This window comes from Anabrus simplex, chromosome 2 (assembly GCF_040414725.1).
Source record: "Anabrus simplex isolate iqAnaSimp1 chromosome 2, ASM4041472v1, whole genome shotgun sequence".
In the NCBI taxonomy this organism is placed as follows: domain Eukaryota; kingdom Metazoa; phylum Arthropoda; class Insecta; order Orthoptera; family Tettigoniidae; genus Anabrus; species Anabrus simplex.
The window spans coordinates 1206721412-1206741340 of NC_090266.1; positions in this window are offsets into that span (position 1 = coordinate 1206721412).

The following is a 19929-nucleotide window of genomic DNA, read 5'->3' on the forward strand; positions in this document are numbered from 1 at the left end:
TCTCATTTTCACACCAAGCTAATTTTGCGGCTGTACCTTATGAAAGGCCACGGTCCCTTCCCTGTCACTCTTAGCCCTTTCCAACCCCATTGTCGACATCAGATCTACCTGTGTCGGAGCGACGAAAAGACAATTGTAAAAAAAATAAAAAGAAATTAGCACCTGCTAATCATTAATTGATATGTTTCTATTACCATTTGCTCCCTATTTTTCCTATACTTTTCTTAGTCATTGAATTATTGTTTTACCGATCTCGATAGCTGCAGTCGCTTAAGTGCGGTCAGTATCCAGCATTCGGGAGATAGTAGGTTCGAACCCCACTGTCGGCAGCCCTGAAAATGGCTTTCCGTGGTTTCCCATTTTCACACCAGGCAAATGCTGGGGCTGTACCTTAATTAAGGCCACGGCCGCTTCCTTCCCACTCCTAGCCCTTCCCTGCCCCATCGTCGCCATAAGACATATCTGTGTCGGTGCGACGTAAAGCAACTAGCAAAAAAAAAAAAAAGAATTATTGTTTACAGTTTATTTGCCTTACACATTTTTTTCATTAATTGCAATGGGTTACGCCGATATTAAAATTGAATGCAGTAAATATTTGAAAAACATTGTATGTGGTTACGTGCAAGAGAGGGCCATGAGTCCTAACTTCGCCTATGTTTGATAAATAAATATAATGTGAATACATTTACATAAACAAGAATAATGAATTATGAATACCTGTCGAGGAAATAGAGCATCAGTTCGTTAGTATTGCGTATTGCTTTCCTAAACGGGCCACCCTGATATTCCACATAGGGGGCTGAGGGTGGAGTCACTTACGATGTGGTCCAGCTGCATGGGAAGTTTCATGATCGCGTTCTAAAAGTCATAAGGTCACTGCTAATTTACAACGATCCAAGGATGGACGATCACTGCTAATTACCACTCCTGGAAGTTCACGCAGACGTTCACTACCAGTTACCACATCAATCCATGAGTTTCAAGCTCGCTGAGGAATTGGCTTCGGGCTGGCATTTGGATTCTTCTTATACCTCGGAATGGCTGGGCTGTTGACTAGATAACCAGTTAGCTGTGATGTGGATTCTCACTTCAAACTGTTGAACACCCATGAACTTAGAAATATATAGTAGATCTTCATCTGGAACAATGGTACGGTTTTCAAGTTACGACCCACTGAGATGCATGTCAAAATCATTGAACTTCAACTGACAATTTACAATTATGGGCTCTACGTCGCACCGACACAGATAGGTCTAACGGCGACGATGGGATAGTAAAGGGTTAGGAATGGGATGAACACGGCCGTGGCCTGAATTAGGTACAACCCGGTGTAAAATGGGAAACAACGGAAAACCATCTTCATGGCTTCAATCCCAATCTCTCCTGAATGCAAGCTCGCAACTGCGCGCCCCTAACCGCACGGCCAACTCGCTCCAAAAATTTAAATAAGTAATGTAGACAATTTTTTCCCATTCTAGAGACTGTCGGTGAATGTGTAAAATGCATAAGTAGCACAAAGCGTCGCAGATTCAGCCTCTGAAGGCTACAGGAGAAATGTTTAAATAGTTACAATTGTAACAATCGTTGCGCGAAGCATCGCAGGTTCAGTCTCTGCGAGCTGACAAAGAGAGCGCAAATAATTGTAATGTAAAGCAAATCATGTCACACTTAGGCAAAGTGTTCGATCATGGATTTGTCAAGCACATCGCACCAAATTATAAAGTTGTTTAGCCAGATAACTAATTATAACTAAGTGCACCTATATGGCATTGCGTCCTAAGCAGAAAAATTCACACTTAAATTTGAAATGAAAATGTACAGCCTGTTTCCAATCATTTAACGGGTCAATGATGGAATTAATGAAGCCCCCATCCAGCAGCGAGGATAGTAATTATGCCGGCTGCCGAAGCTTGTCGCACTCACCTGGGGCAATGATTAATGACTGGCAGATGAAATGATATGTGAGAGTGTTTGCTGGAATGAAAGATGACAGGAAAAACCGGAGCACCCGGGGAAAATCCTGTCCCGTCACCTCTTTGTCCAGCACAAATCTCACAAGCAGTTTCCGGGATTTGGACAACGGAACCCAGCTGTGAGAGGCCGGCGCGCTGCCGCCTGACCCTCCGTGAGGTTAGGCTTGCTGTCTTACGCTAATGCACATTGCCCTCCTACTCATGATGGCGTCGCGAGAATCCCCATTGCCCTACTACTCAAGATGGCGTCAGGAAGGGCATCTGACCGTGAAAGTGGGGTTAGGCCCCTCCAAGATGGCGACTGTAAGATTAGGCTTGCTCTCTTATGCAAAATCCGCAAATCGACATTGCACTACTACTCAACTAGGGGTCAATGACCTCGAGTCATAACCCGCATAGGTAAACTACTAGGGGCCAATAACCTCGTGGGAAAATGCTGATTCAGCACCCGTTGTTTTAGATCACCTGCTGCTATAAAAAAACTCGTGTCCTCATCCTGAGGTTGTGCAGCTCTTTTCAGGCACACCCCCAGTGGAGGTGAGCTGCATGTACCATTTTAACCACATACCAGCCCTCCTGCCATTCTTAAATTCCTGGCAGTACCGGGAATCGAACCCGGGGCCCCGAGGACGGCAGCTAATAACACTAACCGTTACGCTACAGAGGCGGACACCTGCTGCTATACTACTGGTGGACAAGTGTTCCGCTTCAATTGCTGCCTTGTCAGTGAACTACGCACTACGCTTCGCCTTACGGACTGTAATGGGGTAAACAAATGAGCTTGCCCCTCGGGCGGTCAAAATATTCAATGCCTGTAGTCGAGTTCAGTTTTGGTTTATTGGATTATTTACTTACTTTAATTATTTATTTATTATTTCTTTCTTTCTTTCTTTCTTTCCTTCTTTCCTTCTTTCTGTCTTTCTTTCTTTCTTTCTTGTCAGTAGCAAAATTCAAGCAAAGTAAAACGTAAGCACTCTTAAGGTTTGTAACGGAAATTGTATTTAATGAGCTGAGCCTGGCTTTGCATCTCCTTTTGAGAAGTTCCTCATAAAAGGCGTGAACGCTCTTCGACACTGGAAGAAGCTTGTGGCACTGTGACCAGGGCGTTGGCAGCAGTTTCCTCCACCTTCTTCTTCAAAGGATCTTCATCAAGCCGTCCACTAGCCACCCGACGGGGCTCGCTCCCGAATGCTACAACAGTCCACCGGAGTAAATTGGGAAACTACGGAAAACCATTTTCAAAAATGCAGACAGTGTGGTTCAAACCCAATAACTGGCGAATTCAAGTTCACAGCTACGTGTCACGACGCCAACTCATCCGGTCCACTCAGCTTTCACTTCCCAGGCTTTAAAGGAATTGTTCCTAAGGGGGACTGCTATGTCTATTCATGATCATAATGTCCACGTTATTAAACGGTAAATAATCCGTACCTTAATCAACGCAGAGCTCACAGAATAATTTTGCTGTCAGCTCGATGAGTGAAAGACACCTGTCATGTTTCACATACAGTAAATTGAATGTCCATGTGTGTTCATTAATAATTGTGCTAATATTTTCAATTCCCTCCGGGTACCCAGTCATTTTCACAAAAAAATGCATAAATAATAATGATCTGTAATGTAATTCCGTATAGATGGTACGTTATGACTGACTATAACAATGGATTTTAGGGAATTCATAAAAAATATCGACTAACCACACTATTTTACCTAATAATAATAATAATAATAATAATAATAATAATAATAATAATAATATTGACTTTACGTCCGACTAAATAGGCCTACTTTTATGATTTTCGGTGAGGCGGAGGTGATGAATTTTTTTCCCACAAGGGTTTTCTTACATACTGATAAATCCACCGACACGGCACTGAGGTATTTAAGCACTTCCATCGATCTGAGCTGGATACCGTGGTTCAAATCCCAGTCACTCCATGTGAGATTTGTGCTGGACAAAGCGGAGGCGGGACAGGTTTTTCTCCGGGCACTCCGGTTTTCCCTGTTATCTTTCATTCCAGCAACACTCTCTATTCTCATTTCATGGCATCTATCATTCATTAATAAATCACTTTGGGAGTGGCGACCCCATCGTACTAACAGCCTATATCTGCTTCATTCATTACATCCCTGACCCGGTCAATGACTGGAAAACAGGTTGTAGGTTTTCATTTTTCATTTTCGTCGATCTGAACTGGGATCCAGCTCGCCACCTTTCGCTAGGAAATGCAATGCTTCTCCTACCCGAGACGCTCATCCCCGATTTTCCTTACGGTTTTTCTGGTATTCAGGACGTTGTTCTCCACGTGAGATTCAATACCTTGAATTGAATTTGTGCCGCATACTCTAAATGTTCCAGTAAAACGCTAGAACAAGCATCACAGATGTTTCATATGGTTATAAAGGAACACAAGACAGAATATCTCTTCCTAACCTCTAAGCTATGTGGTTCAGCTGGAGAAGCACCAAATGATATGAGAGGTACAAAAGAGTCAAATGCCAGTGTTCATAGTTGACCGGCAATAGAGCGGTAGAAGAGTAGATACATTAGCCCTTGCCACAACAGCCTAAATTCTCTATTGAAATCACGCAGCCTATCAAGAAACCTCAATATTCATAGGTATAAATTGATTAACCTTCCGGTCTCTTTGTATGGTTGTACGACCTAGAAAGTTAGGGAGCATGTTCTTCACAGAATTGAACTATTCGATATAAAGTTAATCTGATGTATCCTAGGCCCTGTGGAAGACACATATACCAGAGCTTGGAGAGAATGAACACATCTAACTGTAGGAAATTGCTAAAATAACCGTTCATTTTATTAAAGATGGACGGCTCTATTTGGCGAGTCATGTTTCTAGAATGGAAAACCGCCAATGAAAGAGCCGTTGTAAATTTGAAACACAATGATAATGTCTAGAATATGATGGATAAATGGAATTCAAGGGACATTCTGAAGACTGATGTTACTGAACACTGGAATGAAACAGCCTAACGTCATTCACTATCGACGATGATTTGCGGGAAAGTATCTTGTCTTTTGGCCATCTCCACGCGATGATATAAATGATACAGATGAATTTTACCGCACTGTAATACATGATTGTATGGGACCCCATTGCATTAAATGTCATAATTTATCTTCTTTGACATTCGAAGGGTTTTAATTTTTCAAGAAATAAATATATATTTCTTGTCCCATACTTCCTGCATCAGAGCCAAAGATGTCCTCCAATGAGTGTGGAAACCCGAGCACTCGATGAAACCGGGAAGCGGAAACTAGTCACTCAGAGCACGAGAAAAATGGTTTTCGAAGATTTGAGGAGAGAGAACCTCACTTTGCGAAGACAGGAGTGTACGGTCCTTGTCATTTGGCGTTCTCATGATTGTCCGTATCCCCTTTTACCCATAGCTCCGTCTTCCAACACTAACCAGTCATTGTGTTCATCCTATTATATTTCACTAATCATATTTGCCACTGTTTTGAGTTATTTTATGGGAAGATGGGCCATTGTGGGTCGGATCCACTGATTGTTTTAGGATCATAATCATTGTTCATCGTCCTGTTATAAAATTATAGTCAGTGGATGCATTTTGGATTTATTTTAACGTTAAATATTGTGAGTTGTATACTCTGATTATTTCAAATTCATATTCATTCGTTTATTCATAATGTTTTAAATTCTGGTCAGTGCATGAATTTTAAAATTTTGAAATTTTTATCATTTCTTACAATTAGAGGGCCGATGTCCTAGATATTACGCCTCTTTAAACAACAAGCATCATAATCAAATCATTCCTAAGGTTTATCGATATTAACTATCGGTGTTCATTAAAATCACACTTATTCACAGCTTCTTCTCTAACTGCATGCCTGTTGAACACAACATTTTTTCTAGCTGTTTTACTTCGCACCGACACAGATCGTTCTTGTGGCGACGATGAGACAGGAAAGGGCTAGGAGTGAGAAGGAAGCGGCCGTGGCCTTAATTAAGGTGCATCCCCAGCATTTGACTTGTGCTAAAATTGGAAACGACGGAAAATCATCTTCAGGGCTGCCAAGAGTGGGGTTCGAACACACCGTCTCCTTAATACTGGATAATGGTCGCACTTAAGCGACTGCAGCTATCGAGTTCGGTAATATTACTCTTAAAATAACTTGCCCACACTAACAGAAATAGTCATCAGTATACGAATAGAAATAACTTACAGCAGTAATATAACGCCACCGTAACTTGTCCGTATGTCTAGCTAGCAAAATAAACTATAAAAACCTCCTAGCTTAATATAAACTACCACACCAAACCCCATCGCAATACAGCCCTTGAAGTGCCTTCGCCGACCAAGCGACCGCTGCTCAGCCCGATGGCCTGCAGACTACGAGGTGTCGTGTGGTCGCCACGACGAATCCTCTCGGCCGTTATTCTTGGCTTTCTAGACCGGGGCCGCTATCTCACCGCCAGTTAGCTCCTCAATTCTAATCACATAGGCTGAGTGGACCTCGGACCAGCCCTCAGGTCCAGGTAAAATCCCTGACCTGGCCGGGAATCGAACCCGGGGCCTCCCGGTAAGAGGCAGGCACGCTCCTCCTACGCAACGGGGCCGGCTATAATGTAAATTATGTAACTGCTAATCTATTGAAAGGAAGTTCGCCTCTATAATTTAACAATTAGCACTATTAGCTGCCTTACTCGTGGGCCCGGTACTACCGGAGTGGTGGTGTGTGGTTCAAATGGTACATGCAGCTCACCTTCATCGGGGGTCTGCCTGAAAATAACTGCGCCACCTCGGGACGAGGACAAGAGTTTACTTTTTATTTAAAAGAGGTGTAACATCTCTTAAGTTGTCAATGTTATAAAAATGCGAAATCCGTTATAATGATACCTATTATTTTCAGAAATTCCATACCATTTGAATGCTGATGTTACATGTATTTCTTGTTCTTTTGGAGAGCTCAGCTTGTTGTGGTTTAGAAATGAAAAATAAATAATAAATAAATAGGTAGAGTACTGGCTTTCTGTGACCATTTTCGTCGGTTCGATCCCAGCTGAGTCCGGTGGTATTTCAGTGTACTCAAGTACAACAGCCTCGTGACGGTAGATTCAACGGCAGGTAAAAGAACTCCTACGGTACACAATTTCGGTATCACGGTGTCTTCGAAAGCCATAGAAATAGTTACGGCGACATAAAGCTTCCACTATTATTATTATTATTATTATTATTATTATTATTATTATTATTATTAACTGCTAACAAGTCGATACAGTCAAGAAAACTTCTATCCAGTCACGATTTACAATGGAAGTAGAATGTAGGCTTAGCCTGGAATTTATTAAGATGAATGTAACTTGCACTATTCTTCGTAACATAAAGAACGGATGCTTTTTTATATCGGAGTGAATGTTCGAGTTGAAGTACTTGCTATGTTAATCCTCAAATGCCCAGGCTGGTTATATGTTTATAAAATCTACTTCCTCTAATCTCATCGTGAACACTTCTGTTCAAGTAATGTTCAAACCCTTCAATATTTCATGTGGCATAATTGTATCATGAATGAAAAGTCGTAAAAGAATAAATGGATTGGAAATAACGTAAATTCATACCTTCCTAATAATCATAAACGTAAACATTTACCAAATTGTTGAAAAATCAGCTTTAAAGGGTTTCATGCACTTGGGAGCGTGGATTTCAGAAATGTTTCATCATCTCTGCTACTACCTAAGGTATTAGAAGGATTTTCTTGAAATTCGGCCCATATGTACGTTATAATTTATAGTGTTATAAGGTGTGGTAAATGAATCTGTATGATCGGATAAATCATTGACGGCTTCTGGAGGTGTCATTCCTATTAATTTTGAAAATAAAAATTAATGTTCCCCAAATTAAAGCAAATACGGTCATCCTTTTCACTCGACTTGAAAGCGGAGGTTTTCTTATAGAGGATAAAGCATCCTGAGGTAAACAGGCACATTTATATAGATATAGATTTCATAGTTTTCAAAGAAGAGTTTCTGGTAATTGTTTGCCCATTACGCCTTCAATATTTTAATCAAATCTGACTATTTTGGTTCATCCCCGAGAATAGATACTTTTAACGATTCCTGAAAACTTTTACGCCACTCGTCCGATTAATTTATGAAGTATGAGGTCAGAGAATAGCTAGATTCATTGTTCATTCTCTTACCAAGAGTACAGAATGCAACTCAATTAACAAACATCATGTGTTGTACAGAAATGTGTTGTGCTCATATGCCGAGCTAACTATACCTTCAATAACATGTAAATATCTCAATGAAACTACTGGGAATATTTGCCTTGTTACTAATACTGAGATGATGTAAGATGTGATCTATGAGATAATCTTAAATATAACAGGGTGAGTTGGCAGTGCGGTCGGGGGAGCGCAGCTGTGAGCTTGCATTCGGGAGATGAGCAGTTCAGATGGTTAAGGCGCTGGCTTTCTGAATTCAAGTTGTAAATTCTGATCTTGTCTGAGTCCGGTGGTATTTGGAGGTGCACAAATACGTCACCCACATGTCGACAGATTTAGCGGCACGTAAAAGAATTCCTGTCGGACAGACTTTCGGCACTTCGACGTCTCAGAAATCCGTAAGAGTACTTAGTGTGACTTAAATCCAGTATTATTATTTTGAAAAAAGTCTCCTAGAGTAAGTTATCTTGTCCTAATACATGCAAGGTGCCATTCCTCTTCCTTCTATGTAGGTTTAATCGCAGTTTGACATGCCCCCTGCCCCCCGATTTGCTTTGTGCAGTGGTCCAGATTTCCTTTTCTTGTGGATATTCACGCATGAGGGTGGTTATTGCCCACACATTGAAACGTATTTCAAGATTAGGTACACCTATCCTTATATTCACCAGAGTCTACCTCGGAGCAATATGGGGTCAACTGCTATTTGTAGATTGCTGCTGAGTTATGCCGCATGCTACCTAGCCATGTTGAAACACAGCATATCCTCGCATCTACTGTGCGTGCTAATCAATTAGACGGATGGCCGCTTGCTGTTAGATTATAGAAGAGAGAAAAAGAACAGGCTGGCATATTCTAGTGAGACCTGCCACACACCACCGGTTGATGATGAATAATGATTATTGTGCGATGTGGAGATGAGCTTGATGCAGCTCAATGTGGATAACCGGGTAACTGGTGCACATTTTGCTTCTACACATTTACTCAAAAAGTAATTCACGTGAATGTAGTGAGAGAATATTGGGAGATGAGCTGTGCTTTTAGTTACACTAATAATTGTCACGTACATATTCTCAGAGTTACTGTACGCTATTATTGGAACATTTAACTACCAATTACAGAACCAAAAACCGTCCGACTCGTTGGCTGAATGGTCAGCGTACTGGCCTTCAGTTCAGAGGGTCCCGGGTTCGAACCCGGCCGGGTTGGGGATTTTAACCTTCATTGGTTAATTCCAATGGCTCGGGGACTGGGTGTTTGTGCTGTCCCCAACATCCCTGCAACTCACACACCACACATAACACTATCCTCCGCCACAATAACACTCAGTTACCTACAAATGGCAGATGCCGCCCACCCTCATCGGAGGGTCTGCCCTACAAGGGCTGCACCCTGCTAGAAATAGCCACACGAAATTAAAAAAGAATCAAAACCCAGCTGCTCAGCCCGATGACCTGCAGATTACGAGGTGACGTGTGGTCAGCACGACGAATCCTCTCGGCCGTTATTCTTGGCTTTCTAGACCGGGGCCGCCATCTCACCGTCAGATAGCTCCTCAATTGTAATCACGTAGGCTGAGTGGATCTCGAACCAGCCCTCAGATTCAGGTAAAACTCCCTGACCTGGCCGAGAATCGAACCCGAAGCCTCCGGGTAAGAGGCTGGTATACTACCCATACACCACGGGGCCGGCTACCAATTACAGAACGCACTTTTTAAACTTTCGCTGCGAACAATCAAATACTTTAAAAATTAGTGGACTATTCCCATAATGTATCAACTTTCGTTGCAAACCCACAATTTAGAATGAAGTGTGACCATAATTTAAACACTTTCGTTGTGATAATCAGGTAATTTAATCTGAAGTATTTATTTGATTTATAAACTTTCGTCATGATCATAAAATAACTTGAAATGAATTGTTTTGTAATTTATGAAATTCCTTTGTGGTTATCAACTAATTCAAAATGAAGTACATAAGCATTCCTTGTGAATGTAAAATCTCTTGAAATAAGTTATGCCTCTAATTAACAGTTCAAAGAGGTAACGGAAAGTGGACCACTTTGATGTTTATTGTCTTTAAATTAACGTCAGTGCAGTATAAAACTTAAGGAACTTCCTCGAATGCTTAGAATTACTTCAAGCAAGGCTGTAAATTTTTACACACCTTATCTACACAGTTCTTTATTTGAATTGCTTTAATACGGGATATAGAAGTGTTGTCTATAGTCTGTGTTGCTTTATTCTTCAGTATATCATTTTATACACTTTTTACACAAAATGTTCGTTTGAAAAATTTCAAAAGTATTCTGCGTAATTCAGTATGATACTAATCCCTAAGCCTTTCATTTATTCATCGAACAATTATGTGAATAATAATGAGGAGGGAGATAATCTTGTTGTTTGAATGTAAATGTTTAATTATTTTAAAGCTATATCATTTCTACATTTCGTATAAAACCATTCATGTAGAATATTGGCCTGTGATAAGACTACAGTTAACTTAGCATCGGTTATCAAGCGACAGGGAGGTTACGTAGTCCATAATACTCATAGTGTCGACATATTACCGTGTGAGTTGGCCGTGCAGTTAGGGGCGCGCAGCAGTGAGGTTCCACTCGGAACACAGGGGGTTTGAACCCCACTGTCGTCAGCTCTGAAGATGGGTTTCCGTAGTGTCCCATTTTCACAGCAGGAAAGTGCCTGGGCTGTACCTCAATTAAGTCAACGGCCGCTTCCTTCACACTCGTAGTCCTTTCCCGTTCCATCGTAAAGCCAATTGTAAAATTATATCATAGGTTCCATGCTTCACGTAGGCAGAGCAAGTTGACTACACGGTTCGAGGGTTTTTTTTTTTTTGCTAGGGGCTTTACGTCGCACCGACACAGATAGGTCTTATGGCGACGAGGTTCGAGGGGTGTACCTGTCACTTTGCATCCGAGAGATAGAGGGCTCGAACCCCACTGTTCGTTGTGCTGAAGATGATTTTCCGTAGTTTACCATTTTCACTCCAAATAAATGCTGAGCTGTACCGTATCGAAGGCCACGGTCGCCTCATTCTCAGTCCCATCCCTGTCTTTCATAAGACCTGTACGAGTCGGTGCGACGTAAAACATATAGCAGAAGAAAAAACTTCACCTGTCATAACACTCAGTTGAAACATGAAGACGTACTGAAATTTCTGTCACAAAAGGAGATTTCTTTCCAAACTGAAGGAAAGACTTCAGAATGTTCAAAAGTACGTTCACCATAATGGCCACAGAATATTAGTGCATAAAATAAAGGGCTTCTGAAAGAGAGGTACTTAGTGTACTACAAATGATCGGGATGTGCGTGTTTTAGAATACGTAAGCTAGGAAAGCAGTCCGACGATTGCCTTTTCGATGATATAAACTAATCCCACGGCACTAGAGCCCTGAAGGGCCTTGGCCTACCAAGCGACTGCTGCTCAGCCCGGAGGCCTGCAGATTACGAGGTGTCGTGTGGTCAGCAGGAGGAATGCTCTCGGCCGTTATTCGTCGCTTTTTAGACTGAGGCCGCTAACTCACCGTCAGATAGCTACTCAATTCTAATGAGGTAGGCTGACTGGACATCGAACCATACCTCAGATCCAAGTATAAATCTCGGACCTGGCCGAAAATCGAACCGGGGCCTCCAGGTAAGAGGCAGGCACGCTATTCCTTCACCACGGGGCCGGCCGCTTCGTTGATATGCTTCACTAAAATATTTTTTGTAAGATAGTCCCTTTCCTCACCAAACTCAACAAAGTTGTGAGAACTGCATCAAATTCCGTTCAGTTCGCGTCATTATTAACCTAAGCGAACAGATAAACGTACAGAAACAAGCCGATGACTTTTCTGTTTTGTTTTACAAGTTGCTTTACATTACGTCGCACCGACACAGATAGGTCTTATGGTGAAGATGGGACAGGAAACGGCTAGGAGTGGAAAGGAAGCGGCTGTGGCCTTAATTAACGTACAGCCCCGGCATTTGCCTGGTGTGAAAATGGGAAACCACGGGGAAACCATCTTCAGGACCGCCAACAGCGGGGTTCGAAAACCGATGACTTCATAACGTACATGGTTATATCTGTGTAGTGTAATTTTTGTTCATTAGATGGTGATAATCAATGGTTGAGTATTTGACAAAGTGGAAGTGACTGATATATAATGGGTAATATAATAAAATCGTTGAAACTACGTCTTGAAGGCAACATCGTGTTGACAGTCAATACTTGACGTCATTTGCATCACCGTGTAGTTTTATTAATTTAATTACTTCGTTCTATATAATTATAATATATCCTTATAAAGCATTGTGTGGACACCCGGGCTTCGAGGGTGCAGTATAAACTTATACGATGTTTAGTAAATGTTACTGTAAGAGAGAATGAATACGGCTGAGATGTAATTCATTCAATGATAGCACATGTTGTGATTGTGCAGTGGGCTTCTGTAACAATTACAGGTTCATAAAAATCAATTAAGCTCGTTCTCTGTTCCGTCACGAGCCGGAAAATTCAAATGCAATATCCCCAAATTTTCTAACAATAAGGCCATTTGTTTTACGTCCCACTGAATGTCTTGACTGTCTTCGGAAGCGCCGAGGTGTCTGGATATTGTACCGCGGAGTTTCTCTATGTGCCAGTAAATCTACTGGAACGAGATCGGGGCATATGAGCACCTATAGATACTACCGGACTGAGTCGGGTTCGAACTCAGACTGCCTCATTAACTGGATGTTACGTAAGAAGATCCGTAAAGAGATAATGATCAGCTATGCGCTTACGTAAACTTGTGGAAATATTTGAGACCAAGTGCAATCTACGTAAGATTGTAAATTGACCGCATAAGATATTTGAGGATATGTAAATGCAGGTCTGCAGCTTTGTATGACTCAATCGCTATTCTCTTACAGTTTTAGAGCCCGGATCGATGGCTGAATGGTTAGCCTGCTGGCCTTCGGTCACAGGGGTCCTCGGTTCGATTCCCAACATGGGTGTTTTTTGGAAGTTTTAACCGTCGTTAGCAGGGGGCTGGGTGTATGTGTCATCTCCATCATTATTTCATTCTCATCACGGCGCGAAGTCGCCTACGGGCGTCAAATCAAAAAACCTGCACCTGGCGAGCCGAACACCTGCTCGGACACTCCTGGCACAAGAAGCCATTTTCTATTTAATTACAATTTTAGAGCATCAATGTCAGACTGTCAGATAATGCGAGAAATGGAGAGGCCTGCAATAATTATTGCCATACACACACAACACAACAATGTCGACTTTGCACAGTTTCTGAAGGTCACCAGGCCATTTGGGCACAACGTTGGAAAGTAGTTGGAAATATCTGGTGAAGATGTGTCTCATGTAGCCGAACGCAAAAAACCGTTCACGATGTTCCGACAGTATGAGAAACTCACACTTCGTCCAGAAGGAGCAGAACGTCCATGAGGGACATTACCAGAGATGTCCAGGTGTCCGAGGGCACAATCCGCACTGTGGTACTTGAAGACATTTGATACAAATTGCATGTTATGGGGGAAAGGCACTTCTTGGCGGTGCACCTACATGAATAAAGGATGCCACGAACAAAGGAATTACCGAACAAGTAGAAACACATTCAAAACCTGACCTGATCTGCTATACTTTTTTCGATTATACAATTTTCAGTAGGAGAAGTGACTGATCATGTGTACACCATTCTGACATCCCCCTTTATATGCACACACAGTTTCTTACAGCTTTGATAGTTTTGGGTTTTTTAAGTGGTGAAGGAATCGTCAAGTCATCCCACTTTTTATCATAATACCTTCGGGTGAAAGATGCTGCTTATTTTGATGTGCTGGGTAGAGTATAAAAGCCCTGGCCAGACGTGGTACGCTTTGGAAGGCCGTGTGTTTTCCAGGAAACCTCTGCACTTGCACTCAAAGATGAGACGACACTGCATTGGATGGCAGCTAATCTACACGAACACATCACATCAAATATTCGACCACCTAAATCGCCAGTCCTAAATCCTCTGATGTATTACGTGTGGGGTGTTGTTGAATGGGAAACTAATTAATATTCTATCAATACGACTGAATTTGTAAACACCACCGTCACCCGAGTAATGTCAAAAGTCAGTGAGGATCATTTGATTTATGTATGTCAACGCTTCCGGTCTATATTGAGCCATCATTCCGACTAAAGGTAGTCACATTCAATAAACCTGTAACCAAATGTACACTGACTGACAGAGCAAATGCAACACCAAGAAGGAGTGGTCAGAACTTTATGCCAATTGCAGGGTAGACTGACGTCACTGAGGTATGCTCATGATGTGAAATGCGCCGCTGTGCTGCGCACGTAGCGAACGATAAATGGGACACGGCGTTGGCGAATGGTCCACTTCGTACCGTGATTTCTCAGCCGACAGTCATTGTAGAACGTGTTGTCGTGTGCCACAGGACACGTGTATAGGTAAGAATACCAGGCCGCCGTCAAAGGAGGCATTTCCAGCAGACAGACGACTTTACGAGGGGTATGGTGATCGGGCTGAGAAGGGCAGGTTGGTCGCTTCGTCAAATCGCAGCCGATACCCATAGGGATGTGTCCACGGTGCAGCGCCTGTGGCGAAGATGGTTGGCGCAGGGGCATGTGGCACGTGCGAGGGGTCCAGGCGCAGCCCGAGTGACGTCAGCACGCGAGGATCGGCGCATCCGCCGCCAAGCGGTGGCAGCCCCGCACGCCACGTCAACCGCCATTCTTCAGCATGTGCAAGACACCCTGGCTGTTCCAATATCGACCAGAACAATTTCCCGTCGATTGGTTGAAGGAGGCCTGCACTCCCGGCGTCCGCTCAGAAGACTACCATTGACTCCACAGCATAGACGTGCACGCCTGGCATGGTGCCGGGCTAGAGCGACTTGGATGAGGGAATGGCGGAACGTCGTGTTCTCCGATGAGTCACGCTTCTGTTCTGTCAGTGATAGTCACCGCAGACGAGTGTGGCGTCGGCGTGGATAAAGGTCAAATCCGGCAGTAACTGTGGAGCGCCCTACCGCTAGACAACGCGGCATCATGGTTTGGGGCGCTATTGCGTATGATTCCACGTCACCTCTAGTGCGTATTCAAGGCACGTTAAATGCCCACCGCTACGTGCAGCATGTGCTGCGGCCGGTGGCACTCCCGTACCTTCAGGGGCTGCCCAATGCTCTGTTTCAGCAGGATAATGCCCGCCCACACACTGCTCGCATCTCCCAACAGGCTCTACGAGGTGTACAGATGCTTCCGTGGCCAGCGTACTCTCCGGATCTCTCACCAATCGAACACGTGTGGGATCTCATTGGACGCCGTTTGCAAACTCTGCCCCAGCCTCGTACGGACGACCAACTGTGGCAAATGGTTGACAGAGAATGGAGAACCATCCCTCAGGACACCATCCGCACTCTTATTGTCTCTGTACCTCGACGTGTTTCTGCGTGCATCGCCGCTCGCGGTGGTCCTACATCCTACTGAGTCGATGCCGTGCGCATTGTGTAACCTGCATATCGGTTTGAAATAAACATCAATTATTCGTCCGTGCCGTCTCTGTTTTTTCCCCAACTTTCATCCCTTTCGAACCACTCCTTCTTGGTGTTGCATTTGCTCTGTCAGTCAGTGTATTATTACATCTATGTACTACTGTAAGTTTTACATTAATACATTTCGTTACTCATCATATACGGCTGTTTTTCATACTGCCGTCCTCAAACCCCTTAAGCCCTGTATAGAGTGATATTAAGGAGCACAATTTCATCCATCTCCTTGGTAAAATTTTTGATTACGTATGTCCGATAAATTAAATGAACTTCAGTCTAAGCAGCTCTCCAAATAAAGTACGACAAGGCTATGCTTAATACCACATATCCAATTATCTACCCGGTATCATCAACTATTTCCATTGAATTCTGTACTTGTGGTGCACACACCGAAATTAATTACTGTATTTTAATTATGATGAGACAATTTTGGTAATTTTAAGTTCATTTTTCTCACTTATTCCTAAGTCTACTACTTCCTAACGCACATTTTTTTCAATGTATCACACTGGTCTTAACATCTCCACACATTGGAGATTTTAAGGAGTCTTCTTCTTCTAAAATACATCTTTATCTTTGTCCACGAACATCTATCATACTAGAGGAAGTAAGCTGACGCAGTTTTAGCACATCTGCTTAGGTGAATTCACTCTAAGCGATCTTTCAATCTTGTCCTTAGTTATTTAATATAGAGGTTTCTCCTACAACTTTTGCGTGATATTTTAATTCCATATGATGTCCATGCGAGAATATTTTCTTTAATTTCCCGTGGAGATCTCATTTCGGGTCCTCGGTTGCAGCTTGCTGAAAATCCAGATTGCACGTCCTTATAATAGAATGTGTATAAAGATTGCGTTACAAAACTTGTCTGCCTCCTTGGTTGAATAGTCTGTGTACTGGCCTTCGGTTCAGAGGGTCTCGTGTTCGATTCCCGGTGGAGTCTCAGATTTTAACCGCAAATTGTTGAGCCTCTAATTCGGAGACTGGGTGTTGTTGTTCGTATTAGTGATGATGTCGTATGGCTTTGAGTGCCGGGATATCCCAGGACGGGTTCGGCTCGACAGGTGCAGGTCTTTCTATTTGACGCCCGTAGGCGACCTTTGCGTCGTAATGAGGATGAAATGATGATGAAGACAACACATACACCCAGCCCCCGTGCCATCGGAATCAACAAATTAAGGTTAAAGTCACCAACCCGGCCGGGAATCGAACCCGGGACCCTCTGAACCGAAGGCCAGTACGCTGACCATTCAACCAACGAGTCGGACTTCGTATTAGTACACTTCTCTGAATCTACAGTACATTCACCACTCCACCACAATATCTCAGTGGTAGGCCTACGTTATAGTGGATACATCCCTCCTCAGTGGCTTGCCGTCAGAAGGGCATTGGGCCGTAAAAGGGGGCCAAATCCACATCAGGTGCCGAGCCCAACAAATTGTGCAAGAAGTTCAGGTAGAAGACTGCCTTTTAGGTCTTTTCTGAACGCGTTCACCTGGCAGTTTCACACTTGCTGGGCTCATATAGTATGTTGCAAAACAAACGGTACTGAAATTACGAAGATACACTGAACATCGAACAGTACTGAATGTTGTCAGAAAACTGCCAATCGAAATATAGCTAGAGCCCACACGGTGACGAAAGCTACTTGCCCTGCTGCAACAACATATCGGAATTGGCTTAATTTCTCGTAACTCATCCCATTCTCCGGATCTCTCGCCCCCACGTGCCCAGACATTTCTCGTACTGTTTCCATTCTCTGGATCTTACTCTCTCTCGTGCCTTGACATCCTCCGTACTCAACCCATTCTCCGGATCTCACGCTTCCTCGTGCCTTGACATCCTCCGTACTCTTCCCATTCTCCGGAACTCACGCCCCCTCGTGCCTAGATATCCTCCGTACTCTTCCCATTCTCCGGACCTCACGCTCCCTCGTGCCTTGAGATTCTCCGTACTGTTCCCATTCTCCGGATCTCACGCCACCACGTGCCTAGACATTTCTCGTACTGTTTCCATTCTCCGGATCTCACGCTCCCTCGTGCCTTGACATCCTCCGTACTCTTCCCATTCTCCGGATCTCACGCCACCACGTGCCAGACATTTCTCGTAGTCTTCTCATTCTGTGGATCTAACGCCCCCACGTGCCCAGACATTTCTCGTACTGTTTCCATTCTCCGGGTCTCACGCCCTTACATACCTAGACATGAGGCATGTTCACCGGTCAGATGACGCACCTGGGAATGTTCCCAAATTACGAATACAGTAATTACAGTCGTATTCTCTGTCCTTGTGATCACCTGTGTTCTGAGCAACGTGTGAGATATTAGGATGCCGACACAGATACGCCATGCAGTCTTCACCTTGCATATTATAATGACTGGTCTAAATGTCCACAGCATGTTTATAATTTCAGTACTCTTCACTTTGCCGCATAATTTATTATCCCTGTCCGTCAGGTACTAAATTGTAGGGTTCATGAACTTCAGAGCACGATTAATTTCATAGCTCCTTACTTACGACAACCTCTGAAAGATACAAAATACCGAGCGAGATGGCCGTGCGGGAAGGGTCACGCAGCTGTGAGCTTCCATCCGGGAGATAGAGGGTTCGAACCCCACATTCGGTAGCCCTCAAGATGGCTTTCCGTGGTTTACCATTTCTGCACCAGGCAAATGCTGGGGCTGTAACTTCATTAAGACAACGGCCAATTCATTCCCACTCCTAGCCCATTCCTATCCCATCGTCACCATAAAACCTATATGTGTCGGTGTGACGTAAACGAAATTGTAAGGTAGAAACAAACAATTTGGAGCATTTCTCATAATCTTCGTCTTCTCTGTATTGCGTCCTCAAATCTTATATTTGGTTACCAGGACCCTCTCATTCTGCTCGTTTTCTTGAATATTACCTTCGAAATGAATTCTTCTATTCTTTTCACTGCTAATTATTTTCATAAAAGTTTAATTACTTGTGTGAAATCGAAGCCTGGAGCATGTTGTTCGTATAGATGAAATACGTTACCAGCAGTTTATGTCCACCTCTTAGCCCGTTTCCTGTTCAGAGGTCGGGGATGAGGAGAGATGATATTTTATGACAGGTTTTAATGGTCGGATGCACTTTCTGACCCAAACCTCAGTTGAAGATCTAAGGAAGATGAAATGACTGATGATGGTGAATGAAACTGGGAAAGGCGGTGAAATACATCCCAATTGGGAAATATCCCGGTGGCAATGATCACTTAGAGTTGAGTGATAATACAAAAAATAAAACATAATGATCCAACAACAAGAGCAAAAACAACAACAGTACAAGTAATTGCATGGAAAGAAAAAAATACAAGAAATACTACTAGCTTAACATTCAAAATCCAGCATCATCATATACAATTTCATACACAACTTACATATTCCCATGACCTGTGCCGACATTTACATGGAAGTGAAAATGAGAAACCACAGAAAACCATTCTCATAACAGCCGACGGTGGGGTTCGAACCAACTCGCCTTCCGAATGCAGAGCTTGGCTACATAGCCGTAGCACGTTAACATGCACCACAACTCCGTTCGGTGAAATACACTACCTTGAAATGAATGTATTTGCATATATTGCCATTGATGCTTTCACGGCCCGTACTTACGGGCATGATGTGTGCTTTCGGGCTCATGCCGTTGCAAGAAAATAAGGTGAAATTATTTACGTTTCGCAGAGAACTCTGCTCTGCTCTGCGTCTTCAGACTGTTCACGAGAAAGGCTACTCGAAGAATGAGGTTTGAATTTAGACGTTATAATAGGAAGGGGAAGTGGTACGTTCATTCGTCACCAGATGGCTCACTGGACGTAGTACAGCGCTAGCGTTCGAAGCGGAATCTGACGGAACCATCATAATCAGTCTGAGAGGGAGCTTCATAACATAATAGAAATACACACATATGGAAGTATGACACAGACACAAGCCCGGAATGAAACATCTGGTGATGAGGAACGTACGCATTTTGGAAAACACCCAACCGAAGTAACAATAGTGAAGGAACAGGGAAGGGAACTACCTACGTAAATCCTTAATGGCTGGCAGCCACGTGTTACTTAATTGATAGCTAGTGCCCCTGTTGAAATTGTTACGACTTTTACAGCTTCCCGTATAATCCTGGATCTGTAGTGTCTAGTGTGGGTAAGAGCTCGAGCATCTTGGAA